Below are 16,073 nucleotides of genomic sequence, written 5' to 3'. Positions count from 1 at the left end.
CCGATTTTATTTAAGCCTCCTGCATACATGGATTTGGATGACTTAGATATTAAAATGGCAACCTATGTGCTTGCACCAAATAAAAGAAGGTTAAATATCTCATTATCTATCTATTAAAAATTTAAAAAATAGTTCAATATTAATGTGATTCGTATTTGTAGTGATGAAGTATTGGCGACAACAAACAAATTTAGCGGAACTCGTGACAATTTCAAGTCATTAATTCCCAAGGAGTGGGTACATGGGGATGTAAGTGCATAATTAAACTGCTATCTCTAGCATACTTTAATTCCTAATATATTTATTATTTACCACATAGGTGTTGGATTTGGTGGCTACTATGCTAACCATGCAAGAGAAAGAAATAGGATGTCAAACACACTGGTATTTGCCAGCTGTGTTTTCGGTACGCAATGTCTTTTTCAGGCTTGTTACCGTTTTTATTTATTTTATCTTATTACTTAATTGGTGTCACTGACTTAGCCCCTAACTATTAAATTCAGCAATGCATACTGCAATGTGATACCAAAATTGAAGTTCTGTTGAAATATTATCAAAAAAAATTTATGGAAAAAGTTGATGAAGGTCTAAAAAAGATATATGATTTATTGTATTTTTAATTTTTTTTTATTATTTAATGGCATTTATCTTTATGAACTGATCTATACCTTTTATTTTTTTAAAAAAAATTGTATCTAGTAATATTCTAATACGTGAAAGTTGGTACTAGATTTTTTTACCTGTCAACGAGAACAACACACATTGGTATCTAGTTGTTTTTTTTTGTGCAATCATCAAACAATTCTGCTAGACTCCCTACCGATTGCTACAGATAAATAACAAAAGAGATCGAGTATAGTAAAGCTGGTAAATTAACTTTCTCCATTTTCACTTTTATGACATTTTTTTTAGGTTTCAAATATCGTCCTTTATTTAATTTTTTTCCTATATAAATAGGCAAAATATCTGGAAGATATACTCAAGTATGACTCGTTCTATGAATACAACACTTCGTTCAGGCCAAGGATACTTGATTTTGCATTTGTGGATATGCTAGAAACAGGAGAACAAGCTCCTGGCTCGTAAGGAATATCTGTATTTGTGTTTTTCTCTTTCAAATTTTTATCTGCATAAGCTCGCCGCGTCTTATTTAACACAGTAATGATTGTGGGGTATGGGTGGCAACCTAGATAAAAAACTACAGAAAGACGTATAGTTATACAATAAATGTAATTTTCTTTAGCTAAAAAAAAGTACTTCAATTGCTAATGTCTATGGTTTTGTTGGTAACCTAAACTATTTATATTTTTCAGGATAATGATGGTACAAGGATGCAACTTGCGTTGGATTTGATTCTAAGGCCTCACAACTTGATGCTGCGTAATGTCATTGAATCTGCTACCAGGAATTACAATAAGTATAAACAAAAGGTGTCAAACAAAAATTAAATAATCATAATTATCATGTAGTCATGTTTAGTTTATATTAACTACTAAGACTTGTTAGTTTCATCTCTTTTACTTAAAAAATTATTATGCACTATATTTTTTATGGACTCTTGTTGAAAATTAATGTTTCTGTCTTTCGTTCGATTTTAGTTGAATTTAGGTAAAGCTTAATTTTCACTCTAGCATTTAGATTCCTTGAACCACTTCTGTGTTGTAAGCTTAATTGAAAATTTGATACTAAAATATATTAAGTATTTTAAAATAAAAACAACATGAAAGAATGGTTATAATCTATCTTCTGAAAATCGGTTCAGACCGGCCGTTGAATCGATTGAACCATGAACCGCTACAAAAAACAAATCGTACAAATGTTAAAACCCCAAATTTCAAAAACCGCAATTGAACTGTCGAACCGGCTAAGAACTGGTCGGTCGAACCGAACCGTCACCTGGCCGAATTTTTGGAATAAGGGAAAAACACAAAGTTCTAAGAACGGTTTGAACTGACTGGTCGAACCGGTCAAATCATGAACCGAGGGAAAAAGCGGTTCGGACCAAGATTCTAAAAATTGGTTCGAACCGGTCAGTCGAACTGTGAAACGGTATAAAAAATGAATCGGTCATATATCAAAACCAATGTTCTAAAAACCGGTTCGAACCGATCAAACCGGGAACCATTAGCAAATACGGTTCGGACAGAAGGCAAAATCGCCAAATTCAAGAACCAAAATTGAACCGTCAAACCGGCCGGGAACCGGTCGGTCGAACCGAACCGTGACCCGGTCAGTTTTCTAAATTTTTCCCAAAACGCTATGTTTTGCGTTTGCATGCTGAAAGGAACCCTACCCAATTAGTCACCCACCCATTCACTCCTATGGCCGTCTCCTCTCGAGCCTCCAGCCCTCCACTCTAACTTCTTGCTCTCAGTTTTCATGTCTCCAGTCTCCACCGCGAGCTTCCGGCGCCACTTCCATCCAGCCACCGCCGCCATTGTAACTTCTGTGGAGCGAACGTCAGCCAACTCTGTTCGGGCAGCAACTCTCCGTCACGGTCAGCCGTCGAAATCGTAGCCACCGCCAGCTCCACTTGCCGTCGCGCAGTGTCTTCCCGCCACCACCAGCTCTGTTCGACCCTTCCACCCCTTCAGTCATTGTCTTGCCTGTTGCCAGCCACTGTCCCTGTCGCCGCCAGCTCTGCATTCTTCCCTGTCTTCCACTAACCCTAGGTATAAATTTTCTTCACAGTTTGTTGTGCAGTGTTTGTCGCTATAACTTTGCATTCACCAAAACTTCCCAACCAACAGTGTCACACTGTCACATACATATTCTATTGTCTCTCAGTCTCTTTTTTCTTAAGTGAAATCTCAAAATTGTTGGAAGTTTTTGTAAAATTGGAACAAAGAGAAGAGTAAATATTGAATATACAAGAGGGGTTATTGAGTTGCACTTTGAATTTTAGGGTGAATTGCAGAATTTAGGGTAGATGTCTAAGGTAACAAACTAGAAAAAGGTTTGCAGAAGAGTAAGAGCAACACACCAAAATTAAATTTATTCTAAAGCTTTTGCTTTCAAGTTTCAAAGTATTTATGGCTCACCTATAGAGGGACCTGTAGTTTGAACTCTTAGAGTTTACACTAATAAGAAAACAATTAATAGTTGAATATGTATCACCCGTTTCTAATACGCATTAGTTGTATAATGGTTTACTGCAGGATATACACATTGAATATGTATCACCCGCTTCTGCGTCTGTTTTTTGGACAACCCTTGTTCTGCCCTTTTTGGTCAACTCTTGTTCGAGCTGCTTAGCCCTCTGTTCAATTCTCTACGCCGCGTGTTCGAGCCTCTGTTCAGCCTCTGTTTCGCGGCCTTTTAGCCACCGTTCCGCCATTGTCTGCCTCCATTCAGTGATCTCTGTCGCGATTTAAAGCTCCTCCCTTTCCTTGTACTGTTTGAATTTCAGAACTGCTCCATCCTAGGGTGATTTTTTTTTCTTCTTCCTATTCTTTCTTGTATTACTTATTCAGTTATTGTTTTTTTATTGTTATTTTCATGGTTAGTATGTTTTCTAGTTCTTATTTTGTTGTTAGTTTGCTGTAGTTTAAAATGTTAATTGTTCTTGTTATTTTGATTTTCAGTTTTAATTGATCTTATTAACTTGTTAATTTGAGAAATTATTGTTTTGGTGTTGTTCTCTACCTTTTGATTGTTATATTGTGTTTTGCTGTGGTTGATTTAATAAATTAGTCATTGAGTGGAAGATAAAAACTTGCCATGGTAAAATTGCTCCTGCCATGTTAAAACTGCTCCTATTGGTTTAGTATGGCTCAATCCATGCTTCCAAAGAGATTCTACCACCATGCTTGGACCTTCTCTCTGAGGTTGGTCCTGTGATGATTAAGGATGTAAATCTTGTGACCCACTTTAGGAATTAATTTTTTAGTTTCTTTTTTAAATTGGGTATCAAAATTTTGTTTGTTGATCCTAGTAATTTTGTTTGTTGATGTGTGAATATATTCTTTCATATTCCTCACTAAGTCGTAGTGATCTGTATGCCTTTGATCCCATAGCCTTTGTATTGTTGCATATTGGTAAATAGAAGGTATCAAATTTTGTGACATAGCTATTATGTTGCTGATCTAGAAAATTGGTTGCTTTATTATATTCCCTAGAAACAATACAACTATACAACTACTAAACCTATAAACCAACCAACATATTTAAGGATATCCTTCAATGGTGCCATTGTGAGAATGGTTGAATTCTTGTCTTCTCTCTCTGGAAAACTTAATTTGTACAATTTGTAGAGTTGAAGTTCAACAAAAGCTAGAAAAAGTTGCCATAAACAAGAATAAGAAGAGAAAAAGATGATACTTTTATTTTCAAAATAAATAACTTGAGTGGTTTATACACTCTACTGTACAAATGTTATCCTCAATTATCAATACAACCTAAGATATTATCATATTGCAAGCTCAAAATTGCTTCACCAAAATTAATAATGAATGAAAGAATGATTAGAGAGAACTCAATAAAGGAAACCTCAAGCAGGAAGATCATTCTAACATTACAATGCACCCTTGAATTCTTCCAATTTGCCCTCGAACTGCAGGAAGATCAAAGAGTTCTAGCAGCAGTCCCACTGCTTCCTTCCTCTCTTCTGCATCTCTTGTTAGAGACTTCACCACTAGTGATAAAAACTCGGTTTCTGCCATCTTCTCCTGCATAATACTATTATATAAGATAACTAAGTAATTAACAACAACAAATACAGTCAATTTCACAAGAAATATTGCCTTATTTTTAGAATTCTACCTTTGTCTCATCTTTGCCCAAAGCCGTATTCGTAACAATTGAATGATGTTAAGAAATTCAGAAGGAAATTGAATTGAACCTGTTGAGAAAATGCAAGGGATGACTAAGAAATTTGAGAAAACACCTAGAAGTTGAGCTTAGACTTCCACATGTTAAAAGCTGAGAACTTTTTGAGATATCCAAACCAACAAGCAAAGAATAAGACCACCTCACTTCTTAATTCTTCTTATTCTCACTATTGAAGTTGATACAGAACGTAAAACAAGGGGTTGAAATTTGAGGTATGTATTATAATAAGAACAAGTCATTGTTTGATAGGAACTACCCATTAAATGTAGGATTGTATTATATGGTTGTCTTGTTATAATCTTCATGGACCTCACGCTGATGAATTAAAAGTATACCAAAAACATACTCTTATGGAACTGATATAGTTCTGTTCCTTTATGTATTAGTGTAATCACAAGTTACTCTCCCATCATTCTTTGTACCCAGCAAGGTTCTTACTTCTACCTGTGTTCCTTTTGTGGGTCTTATCTTTTCATTTGGGTTGCCTAAAAATACTTCCTTTTAATGTGATTTGATCTGGGTTTTAGTGGATCCTTGTGGATGAAGCTGCCTTTTGATATCTATCATATGCTAACATAACTACATAAGTGCAAATGCTTTCAATATTGATGCTTTGATTTGAAAATTTCTACTTTGCTTCAGCATTATTGCTCTTTGCCTACTTGAAGATTGTTGATCTCCTTGCTTTCTTTATATATAAATAATGTATTTTGATTAGTTTTCTCCCCAGTTTATTGATTTTGATCCCCTTGTCTGTTTTTGATTTTGCATCTGGAATCAGGAGTACATATTTAAATTATTAGTCTCTAAAATTTGAACTATTAGTCTCTAAAATTTGAGTTAGGTAATTTAGTATTTTTAATGATGTTTAGGATAAAATAATTTTTTATGATACATATGTAAAATTTTAAAGTTAAAAAATAAAAGAGTTTATTTATTATATTTATGTTTATTATGAATTTTTTATTTATAAATTATTTTATTTTAAAATATTTTATAAAATTTTAAAGAATTTAAGAAAATAAATTATTCTTCGTTATAAACATGTTTATTATAATTTTTTTAAGTATTAAAAACTGTTTTAACATTCTTATGCACTAATAGCTCTTAGGTTTCATAGAATTTGATTGACCAATAATTTTAATAAAAAAAAAAATTTAGTTCATTTTGCCTATTCCATTCTCCTAGAATTTAGTTAGTACCTAACATGTTAAAATTTTAAGTTCAGTCATGGAGAATGATGGCAAAGAGTCGTATAAAGGAAGGTGATCAATCTGAGGTTTTAAGTGTTGAGTATAAGTACAGTTCTAATGAAAGTGATGATATGGTGGATGTAACTGTAGATGAAGCAGAGGCAGATATAATTAATACTGATGGTTGTGAAAAGTTGATAACTGATTTGACCATCGAAGACATATGGGGACTGGTATTTGATACAGAATCTCAAGTTTGTGAATTTTATGTCAAATATGCCAAGTGCTATGGATTTGCGTCCCGGAAAGACTTGAATGCAGTGGATGCTAATGGCAACATTAATACAAGAAAGTTGGTTTGTAATAAAGCAGGAGAAAGAAATTGGAAGCACCTTAAAATGGACAATCGGCAAAGGGAGCATAGGGCAATTACTCGTGTCAACTGCAGGGCGAGGATTCGGTTCATTTGTCACTATAGAACGGGTAAGTGGAAAGTCAGTGTCTTTGAGAGTGAACACAATCATCCACTGTATCTACCTAAGTACAGACATCTTATTGCCGCGAATCGTAGGCTTGATGAGGCCGATAAAACACAAGCAGACAGCTTGCGAGCATGTGGTGTTAAAACTTGCCACATAATGGGTTACATGGTTTCCCAAAAAGGTGGATATGATAAAGTGGGTTTTACCAGCAAAGACTTACATAACCACATTAGTAAGACTAGGCGTGGCAAAGTGAAAGACGGTGATGCATTTGCTGCGTTGGCCTATCTATTTTCTAAAGCAGACAATGACCCATTATTTCTAGGAAAGTTCACCTTAAAGGATTGTAGGTTGGATAATTTGGTGTGGACTAATGGAAAAAGCGTTGTTGATTACGAATGTTTTGGCGATGTACTGGCTTTTGACACCACTTACAAGAAAAATGTATACAACAAGCCCTTAGTTATATTTTCAGGGACCAACCACCATAGCCAGACAATTATCTTTGGATGCACTCTGCTCTCAGATGAAAGGTCCGAAACTTTCAAGTGGGCACTGAAGGAATTTTCAGAAATCATGTCAGGAAAACTACCCAGAGGCGTTGTGACAGACGGAGACCGTGCTATGAGAAGGCTATCTTAGAAGTATTTTCTGGTATACCACACAACCTTTGTGTATTGCATCTCCATCGTAATGCGGTACAGAATATAAAAAACAAGCATTTTTGGGACAATTTTAATGTATTGTATGGACAGTTTACCGTACAAATATTTGAATAGAGATGGAACGAAATCATATCCAAATACGGACTTGCCGAGAATGAATGGGTCCAGGGCATTTATAATGATAGAATGAAGTGGGCTACCGCATATTTGAGGGAGCACTTCTTTGGCCACATAAGAACTACATCACAGTGTGAGAGAATTCATTCATTATTGAAGAACTATGTTGACAGTAAAACCAGTCTCCTTGAATTCATGCATAAATTTAGTGAATTACTAAGGCATTACCGAAACAACCATCTTACTGCTGACTTTGAAACCTTTTATAAGTTTTTTGTTTTGACTACGTGCTTTGAAAGTTTTGAGAAACAAGCTGCTGAACTTTATATTAGAAATATTTTTGAACTTGTGAAAGATGAGATAGAAGCAGCAGGTGCCTTAAATGTGACTGAATGCCTAAACAGTGGAGACATTGTTGAGTACAACACGAGTGAGTATTTTAATCAGCAATGGGAATTTAAAGTATCTTACAATAAAGACAAGGACCTGTTTGCGTATGAGTGCAGGCTATTTGAGACTCGTGGATTACCGTGTTCCCACATCTTTGGGGTCTTGAAGCATCGCAATGCAAAATGCGTCTCTACATCTCTTATCCTGAAAAGATGGACAAGAAATGCAAAAAGTGATTTTATATGCTCAATTGGTGAGCAAGACACCGCTGATAATATAGTGCCCACACTTAGATGCGGTGCAATGGCATCTATTTGTTGGAAGCTTTGTGATATTTCTTCCAAAAATTCAGCCAACTATAGGGAAGACTCAGGTGAGTTACTTAAGCTAATTTCGAAGGTGCAAAATAAAGGTGATGCACAAGCGAGGCTTTCCCCACGTCAGCGCTAATAGGTGATCCAGCTGTTGTGAAGTCAAAAGGGGCTCCAAGAAAGGTTCCAAAAGGCTAAAAGAGGCGAAGATGTTCGCATTGTAAGTCAAGCAGGCATTTCGTTAGGACATGTCCATTACTCGCCAAGGAGGACTCTCCCGCCGAATACTCAAATGCTGAAGATGAACCAATGGTATTAATATAATGCCTTGCTTAATTAGTTACTTTATGCTTACCTATTATTTTAGTGTCTTTCGCAGAACTATTAAATAATGCTATATTTTGAGCAATTTTTAAAATTTTTTTTAGCAGGTTGAAGAATGTGATGCCAATAAACAGACTCTCTCTCAGAACACAAAATCAGTAGAAAACACACTCGTGCACAATAACAATAATTTTAAAGTAAGTACTTGTCCATGTTATACCATCTATCAAGTTTATTGTCATTTCAATTCAAATTTTCAACATATTATTCTCATAGTGCTTATATTATTTCTTATTATTCTATTACAAAAAATTCAAGGGTTGTGGAAGCAAGAAGTCTGTATCTAAATTGACAGAGACACCGAAGATTAGAGCAAATGGCAAAAAAAGTCGACAGAAGGTAACATTTCGCATATCTAATAATTTATATTAGATAATTCAAGAAGGAAAATTAAAGTCTTAATTTGAATTTAAATTATATTAATCCAATACCATAAGTGTAACTGAGAGTTCAAGGGTGAGTGAGGCCAACACTTTGAGAAAATTCTTACTCGACTCTAGCTTGTCTGACTAGTTTCTTTATTTATTTATTTTTTAAATTTTGTATCGTAATTATTTAAAATTTATGATTTATATTTAGACCGAAGAAATTACTCTAACTCAAGAGATATTAAAAGATAAGACCAACACATCAGGAATAGAAGTGACCGAAGTTCCAGATGCAGCCACAACCAAGATACCAGGATTGCCATAATATCCTATGAATCATTATCCAGTGGTCCTTCCTTATCAACCTTATGGTGGAGTCCTCCCTATTCCTTTTCATCCTGTTCCAAATGGCATGGCGTACTTCAACCAATATCCTTCTACTGCCGGAATTACATCATATCCTCAGTTTTCTCATGTCTCGTCGTATTCTAGTGGACCCAGTGATAGCAATACATGGGCTGGACTTTTGAATGATGTCATCAACAACAAAAAGCCATAGAGTTATAATCTATATATTATATTTTTAATTTAGGCATGTTAAAATTGTTGATTATATCTTCCTTTCAAGTGCTTGTGCTATCAATTTATAAAAATTAGGACTGGTTTCACAGGATTAGATTTACAACATAGGATATTTTTTATTATTTTTGTTTTTATTATTTTCTTGTGGGCATATGAACCGTCTAGTGACATACGACATTATATTTTGTTTACGTTTGTGTTGGTAGTCTCTATTTGACTATGTATGAATTTATACTCTTTTGGTGATTGAAATTTAGTTCTTTTATACTCTTTTATACTCTTTTAGTTCAGTGGCATCGTCTTTCTTGAAAGCATATTTCTCTTGTGGGGATGACCCTACTCTTTTATAATCATGAGAGTCCATCTATTCTGAAGTTATCCTTGAGGCTTCAAGTTCTTTCACTGTGCTGTGCTGGATCTAAGGCTATCAATGATCCAAAAGGTTAGTTAATATGATCTTGATATCTTGAGCAGAAACTGTTGTAATTATCATTATTGTTATTGTTGTTGTTGTTATTATTATTCTCATCATCAATGCTTTTTATAGGAAAACTCTAGTTACTAATGCTTTTTATATGAAAACTCTATTCCCCCTTATGAAAAGTGCCCGTCTTTTTGAGATTTTGGGTTGTTTGGTTATGAAAATTATATCTGAGGTCATTTGAAAGATTAAATTTGTTAAACTGTTAGTTGGGATATTTTTAAGCTGTTCTTTTTTCTTGGTATCTATAGGGCATGAGAGTCATGGAGTTCATCTCTGTCACAAATGTCGATGGCCTTTCCCGAATCCACATCCAAGTGCCAAGCACAGGCGTGCTCACAAGAAGATCTGTGGAACCATTGAAGGTTACAAGCTGTGTTCCTCCGAGGAATAATCTCGCTCAAACGGCTCAGATGATGGACATGGTTCTAATGATGATAAAAAAATCCCCAAGTGATTTTTTTTTCTTTTTTCAGAGTGTAAATATGCAGTGTCTAATGTAATGTGTTGATTTGGTGAGAATATATGATTTTTTATGTATAAATGGTCTTTGATATTAGTGCTATGTTCTAAAATGGCTAGGTTGTTTTATGTTTGTGCTGATATTCTATTTATTAGGTTATGTCAGGTCCAGAGGTCTTGAATATAGGCAACAAGGAGAAGGATGATAGTGAAATTGGAGATAAAATAAATAGATCAGAAGATGAGGTATTTTTAGATGCAGTTGCAGACTTTTCAGATAGTCAAGGAGTTAAGGAATCTCTGTAGGAAGGTAGTTTGGACTCAAGTACCAGTGTGGAACGGGACGGCAAAGATGATCCAAAATTTTCAGGGTCTTCCAAGGACAATAATTTTTTATGGTAAGAACTAAGATGATAGGTTTAAATCACATGTTCTCTTAATTTTACAGCTCAGTAAAATACTTGTGCCTGAAAATTTGAAAATTAGAGGAAACTTATTCTTTAGGTTGTGAATGATTATATAGATTGTAAGATTAGTGGAGATATATACTCAAGAAAATTCAGAATATATTTATAAAGAATAATTTATTCTCTCTTTGGACATCTGTAAGAACTAAATGCAAAAATTAATATATACTTATGATTTATGATGATAATTAATAAAGCAAAACAACTAAGGACAAAATGAGACATTAGAAGAACAAAATCTGTGTAAAAATTCCTAGATGATATATTGAATAACGGAATAAAACCAGCTTGCTATTTATAGGAGATATACTAGTTCAGGCTTTTTCTATTTGTTCTAAGGCTTCTATTTTAGGAGCTTCCTTAACACTGAGATTACTAATATTTGGTAGTTGAAGAGTACATAGAAGAAGGCAGAAGTTTGCAATACTTATTATAGCCATGGATTTGCAACAAGAGTAAAAAAAAATTGCTGATGTATCAGAGAGTGAAAGGAATTGTAGGTCAAATATCCTGTTTATTTTTGAAGGTATCAGAGAGTGAAAGGAATTGAAGAGAGAGAACAAAGAGAGTGAAGGAATGCTGTTTTTTATGAGAATGAAAACTACTAGATACAAGTTGGTGAGTGTGTATTTATACAAGGATTAGTGTCTAACAAACTAAACAAATGTATAGCTACTTCTTAACAGTATAGTGACAACTATCATAACCTCTAACTAACTTTCTCTAACTTGACTAATATCTCTAACATGCTCCTTCAGACTGAGGCTAGTAGAAGCTTTTGCTAAAAAAAGATAGGGATTTTTTTTATGATAATGATCTTGACCTTCTTGGGCATGTAAGCCTAAAGATTATTCAACTTAATCTCACTGTATTTTTGTTTGCAGATTCTAAAGTGATCTCACAATTCAAAAGTTCAATTTTCATGTGCTCTAGGCATGGAGGCTGTGGTGTGAAGAGAGGCCATTGGAGCTTATAGATGAATCATTAACTGACTCAGTTGCTGTAGCAGAATCTGAAGTGCTAAGATGCATTCACATAGGGCTTTTATGTGTACAAGAGAGACCAGAGAATAGGCCAGACATGTCAGCCATAGTTCTAATGCTGAATGGTGAGAAACCATTACCAAGGCCAAGGGACCTGCTTTTTATCCACATCAGTTTGGCTTTTCATCAAGGAATTGTGCAGTAAATTCAGCTAATGAAATTTTTGACATTGTTAGATGCTAGATAGTTTATTTTAGAGTTTAACATACTTTAAGGCAAAAGAAAAACGTTCACTCTAAATGTATATATCATTACAACATGTTCTTACTTATAATTATACATGTTCTTATAATTATACCTATGCATATACCTATACCTCATTGAGTGCACTTTCTTGTCTATTATATAGTTTCATTTCTATTTAGATTCAGGATCCACCAAAGGGATATTTTTCTTACGCTTCCTTCTTTTACTTTGTTCCTTCCTCTGAATTTATTTTTGGGTATTTTTCATATTTTTGTGTGCACTTCTTTTCAACTTCAACCCCATTCATAGAGTATAAATAGGCATGACTCATAACCAAAAAATATCAACGCTCAACACCATCCCTGAATCATAGTTACAAGTACTCCTATTCAAGCACTTCACAGTAGTACCAAATTCCATTTGAAGTATTTTGCTACTGTTATGAGAAATGTCATTTATTGTAAGTTGAATTGGCCAATTATCAATATCATCCTTGAGCTTAATGTTGAGATCCTTCAGAATAAATTTTTAATCAAATTCTAACGCGCATGGACCTGAGTAACCGTGAGTTCATTGTTGCTTAATGTAGAATGGTCACCAATCACATCTCTCTCAATAAAGAACCCTGGCTTCTTTGGCTGAGGTAGTTCCCATTCACTACTCAGCATCATAAGCACATATAACATGCTTGGTCGATCTTCTGGATTTTGTTGCACACATAGTAAACCGACATGAATTGTTCTTATGACTTCTGGCAAATTAATTGAGTCTCTGATCGATGCATCAACTATTTCTAAGCACTTGTCTTTGGCTAAATATGTCCATGCCTTTATATATATATATATATATATATATATATATATATATATATATATATATATATATATATATATATATATATATATCCATATATTTAGATATTGTGATAACAACAATGAGATCTTGTCTAATGAGAATAATTTGACTAGATAGATGATGCTACGTGATTAGAAATGTAAATAAATATTAGGGACAAATGAAAAATTAATTCTTACATCGGCAAGAAGATTAAAGTAATGGTCAATATCGATGAATCCTTTATTTCGCTTCCCACTAAATATTTCTAATATTAGTACACCAAAGCTATAGACATCAGATTTTGTTGAGTACAGCCCACCAACTATGTACTCTGGTGATAGATAGCCGCTACACAAAACATCAACATACAATTTCAAATCAAGAAAAAACGATCTTATTCATTCCTATCAACATGTCATATAAATGCTTACTTAGCCACTTACTAAGTTCCAACAATATGTCTTGTATTTGCTTCGCTTTCATTTCCTACAAAGCTTCTTGCTGTTCCAAAGTCCGAGATTTTAGGATCCAATTCATCATCTAACAAAACATTCCTAGCCTTGAGATCTCTATGAACTATTCTATTTCTTGAATCTTGATGAAGATAAAGAAGACCTTTGGCAATCCCATTGATGATACGAAAACGCTTTGGCCAATCTAGTAGCTTTCCCTTCTCACAATCTATTTTAAAGAAAATGAGTTGGACTAATATTCTAATGAGGCTTTAAGAGTTGCATAATCATTCTTAAATGAAAAGAAGAGTATGGTTCAGCAGGAATTAAACCAAATATGAAGAAGTCCAAGCTTTTGTTGCTCATAAATTCATAAATCAACAATCTTTCTCCAGCTTGAATGCAGCACCTAGTAGCCTTACAAATCCCTAAAGCATATTTAGTACTATGATCGTGACTTCACTAGTATTTTAAGGCACAAAAAATAAAATTATTTCTATGCCATTGAAGAAATATTAAACCAAATATAAGATTGATAATGACAATCAACAAAGAATTAAATAGCAAGTATTTCCTTCTTTTATCGCTGTCTTAGTTCCTTAAAACTCTCTGGTTTGCTCATCAATTTTACAGTGATAAACTAAAAGTCATTAAGAGAGACAAAAATCTGTTTAGTCAAGAAGGTAAAAACAATACAAATTTAAGCTAGATAAGTAACAAGGATCAAATTCTTTGTAACATTACATGCATATTTAAACCAACTGCCTATTTCTGCTATTGACTACTAGGAAAGAGTTAAAACAGTACTATTAATTTGGTTTCAATTTTCAAAAGGAATGCAGCTCTTCAATTTTCTTTTGAGTTTTATAAAAATGATTTGTAACATGCTCTATGAATTATAATTAGCCAAACTTCAAAGATTTAGAGTTGTATTACTAATTATGATATAAATGAAACACTCATATATGAAATAACATCAAATAGCGTGCTATGGTGAATCATAATAGATGCAGTGAAAAATCAAGAATCAAAAATCAAAGAACAGAATCAACTCAAGTACAGAACAGGAAAAAATAGAAGCATTAAAAAATTATAACAAAAATCAAGAATCAAGAATAGCAACCAAGAGAATACCAGAGAACTGCAGAAAATATGCCAACCAAGAATCAAGAAATTTAAAAATCATAACTAAAATCAAGTACTACAATACTTAGGAACAAAGCATAATTAAATCAAGAACAGAACAGAAAAACAAATAGAAGTAGTGAAAAATCAGACCAAAACAAATCAAGAATCAACCTGAGTCAGAGGCTCCATTCTTGATGATGCAGACAGAGAGTGGCAGAGTGCAGGGAGGAGTCGAGGAAGACGCGGTGGCTGCCAGAAAGGGAGAGGCGCTGGACGACGGCGGATGGACGGGGCTCGACGATGGAGGGCGAAGGGGCATTCAAAGAACTTGCATAGAGGAGAAAGACGCAGCATTTGCCCAGTTGAGTGATTTAGCCTTCCTTCTCCTTTAGGTTCCTTTCCGGGGGTGGCTAGCTACCGAGATCAATGCAGTCAATTATTGCTAGGGTTTTGCCATTTTGGTGAGCTTCCGAGGGGAGGAAAAGTGTTGAATCCTTCTCCACGAATCAGATCCCAAAGTATGAACCCTAGAGTCGAACCCCGAGGTAACGGCGGAAAAGCGTTGATCTTCCAACGACGGCAAGTTTCTGAACTTTCCGATGGACGGATTCCAGAGAAGGAGATTTCTGGAAATGGTTAAGAGACAGAGAGAGAGGATAGGAAAGGAGAGAAGAAGATGAAGAAGACTGAAACCTTCATAGGCGTGAACGAGATGGTTTATAAACTCAGATGAAGAACAAATTTGGTTTTTTATTTTTTTTAATATGTTTAACACAGATGAAGAACAATTTTGATTTTTTATTTTTTAATATGTTTTTGTTTTGTTGTTTCAATTATTTGAAACTATAAAATTAGGATTAATTGAATTCTAAAATTTGATTAATTTAAAAGGGTATTTTTATCTAATCAAATAAAGGAAGGATGTTTAAGTCTTTTTATAAAATTAATAAATAAATGTTTTTTTATTTTTATTTAATTAAAAGGGTGTTTTAGTAAAAGTGGTGATATACTATATATTTAAAAAATAAAAAATTAAATGTTGATGTGAAAAATAAATTTCACATGTCTTATTGTTATTTGTCCATATTTTAAACGTATCAGTACGTATGAATTTATCATCGTACCATAGCAATCACCCATTTTTATATAAATCGAATTGATTAAATTCAATTTAAGAAAACACGTACTAAATCAAAGCAACAGGATTTGATTTACATGCATACTGAGTTCCCTAGTAAATTGAACGAAATCACTTCAATTTTAATATCATAGTAAATTGAATTGAAGAAATTCGATTTAGCCACGTGAAGCAGCCCATGGTAAATCAAAGCCAATGAGTTTTGATGGTTTTAGTAAATCGAAACCCATAGATTCGATTTACATGCAATTGGTCCTTCTACTAAATCGAACTCAATGGCTTCGATTTAGGGTAAAACTTATTATGTATACAAATTAAATTCATTTCATTCGAACTACAAAACACACAAACCCCACACCTAACTCCACCACGCAGATCCAAAAATCTTGGAAAACAACCTAAGAAAAATTGAATCTGTACACATGGAGGACGATCTGAATCATCTATATCGGCTAGATGGAGTCGTGCATATTGCTGGCGCCGTCCACCTTGAAGTTAGTGAAAGAATTTTTTTACACGAATTAGTGATTTTACATATGTTAACATAGTTCGCGTGG

The 16,073-nt window shown here is 34.1% G+C and overlaps 1 long non-coding RNA gene across 1 annotated transcript; it reads left to right on the top strand.

The window, feature by feature from the left end:
* Positions 1–3,186: 3,186 nt before the first annotated feature.
* LOC110272291 (uncharacterized) lies at positions 3,187–12,157 on the top strand. Its single transcript, XR_015883726.1, has 4 exons — positions 3,187–3,426; positions 10,055–10,256; positions 10,422–10,663; positions 11,617–12,157. It is a non-coding gene; the product is annotated as an uncharacterized LOC110272291 (long non-coding RNA).
* The last annotated feature ends 3,916 nt before the right edge of the window (positions 12,158–16,073 follow it).

The sequence above is a fragment of the Arachis ipaensis genome, chromosome B5 (genome assembly GCF_059453495.1).
Source record: "Arachis ipaensis isolate K30076 ecotype BB chromosome B5, ASM5945349v1, whole genome shotgun sequence".
Lineage (NCBI taxonomy): Eukaryota > Viridiplantae > Streptophyta > Magnoliopsida > Fabales > Fabaceae > Arachis > Arachis ipaensis.
Note: the sequence above shows the minus strand (reverse complement) of the source record. Positions and strands in the feature narration are given on the sequence as shown.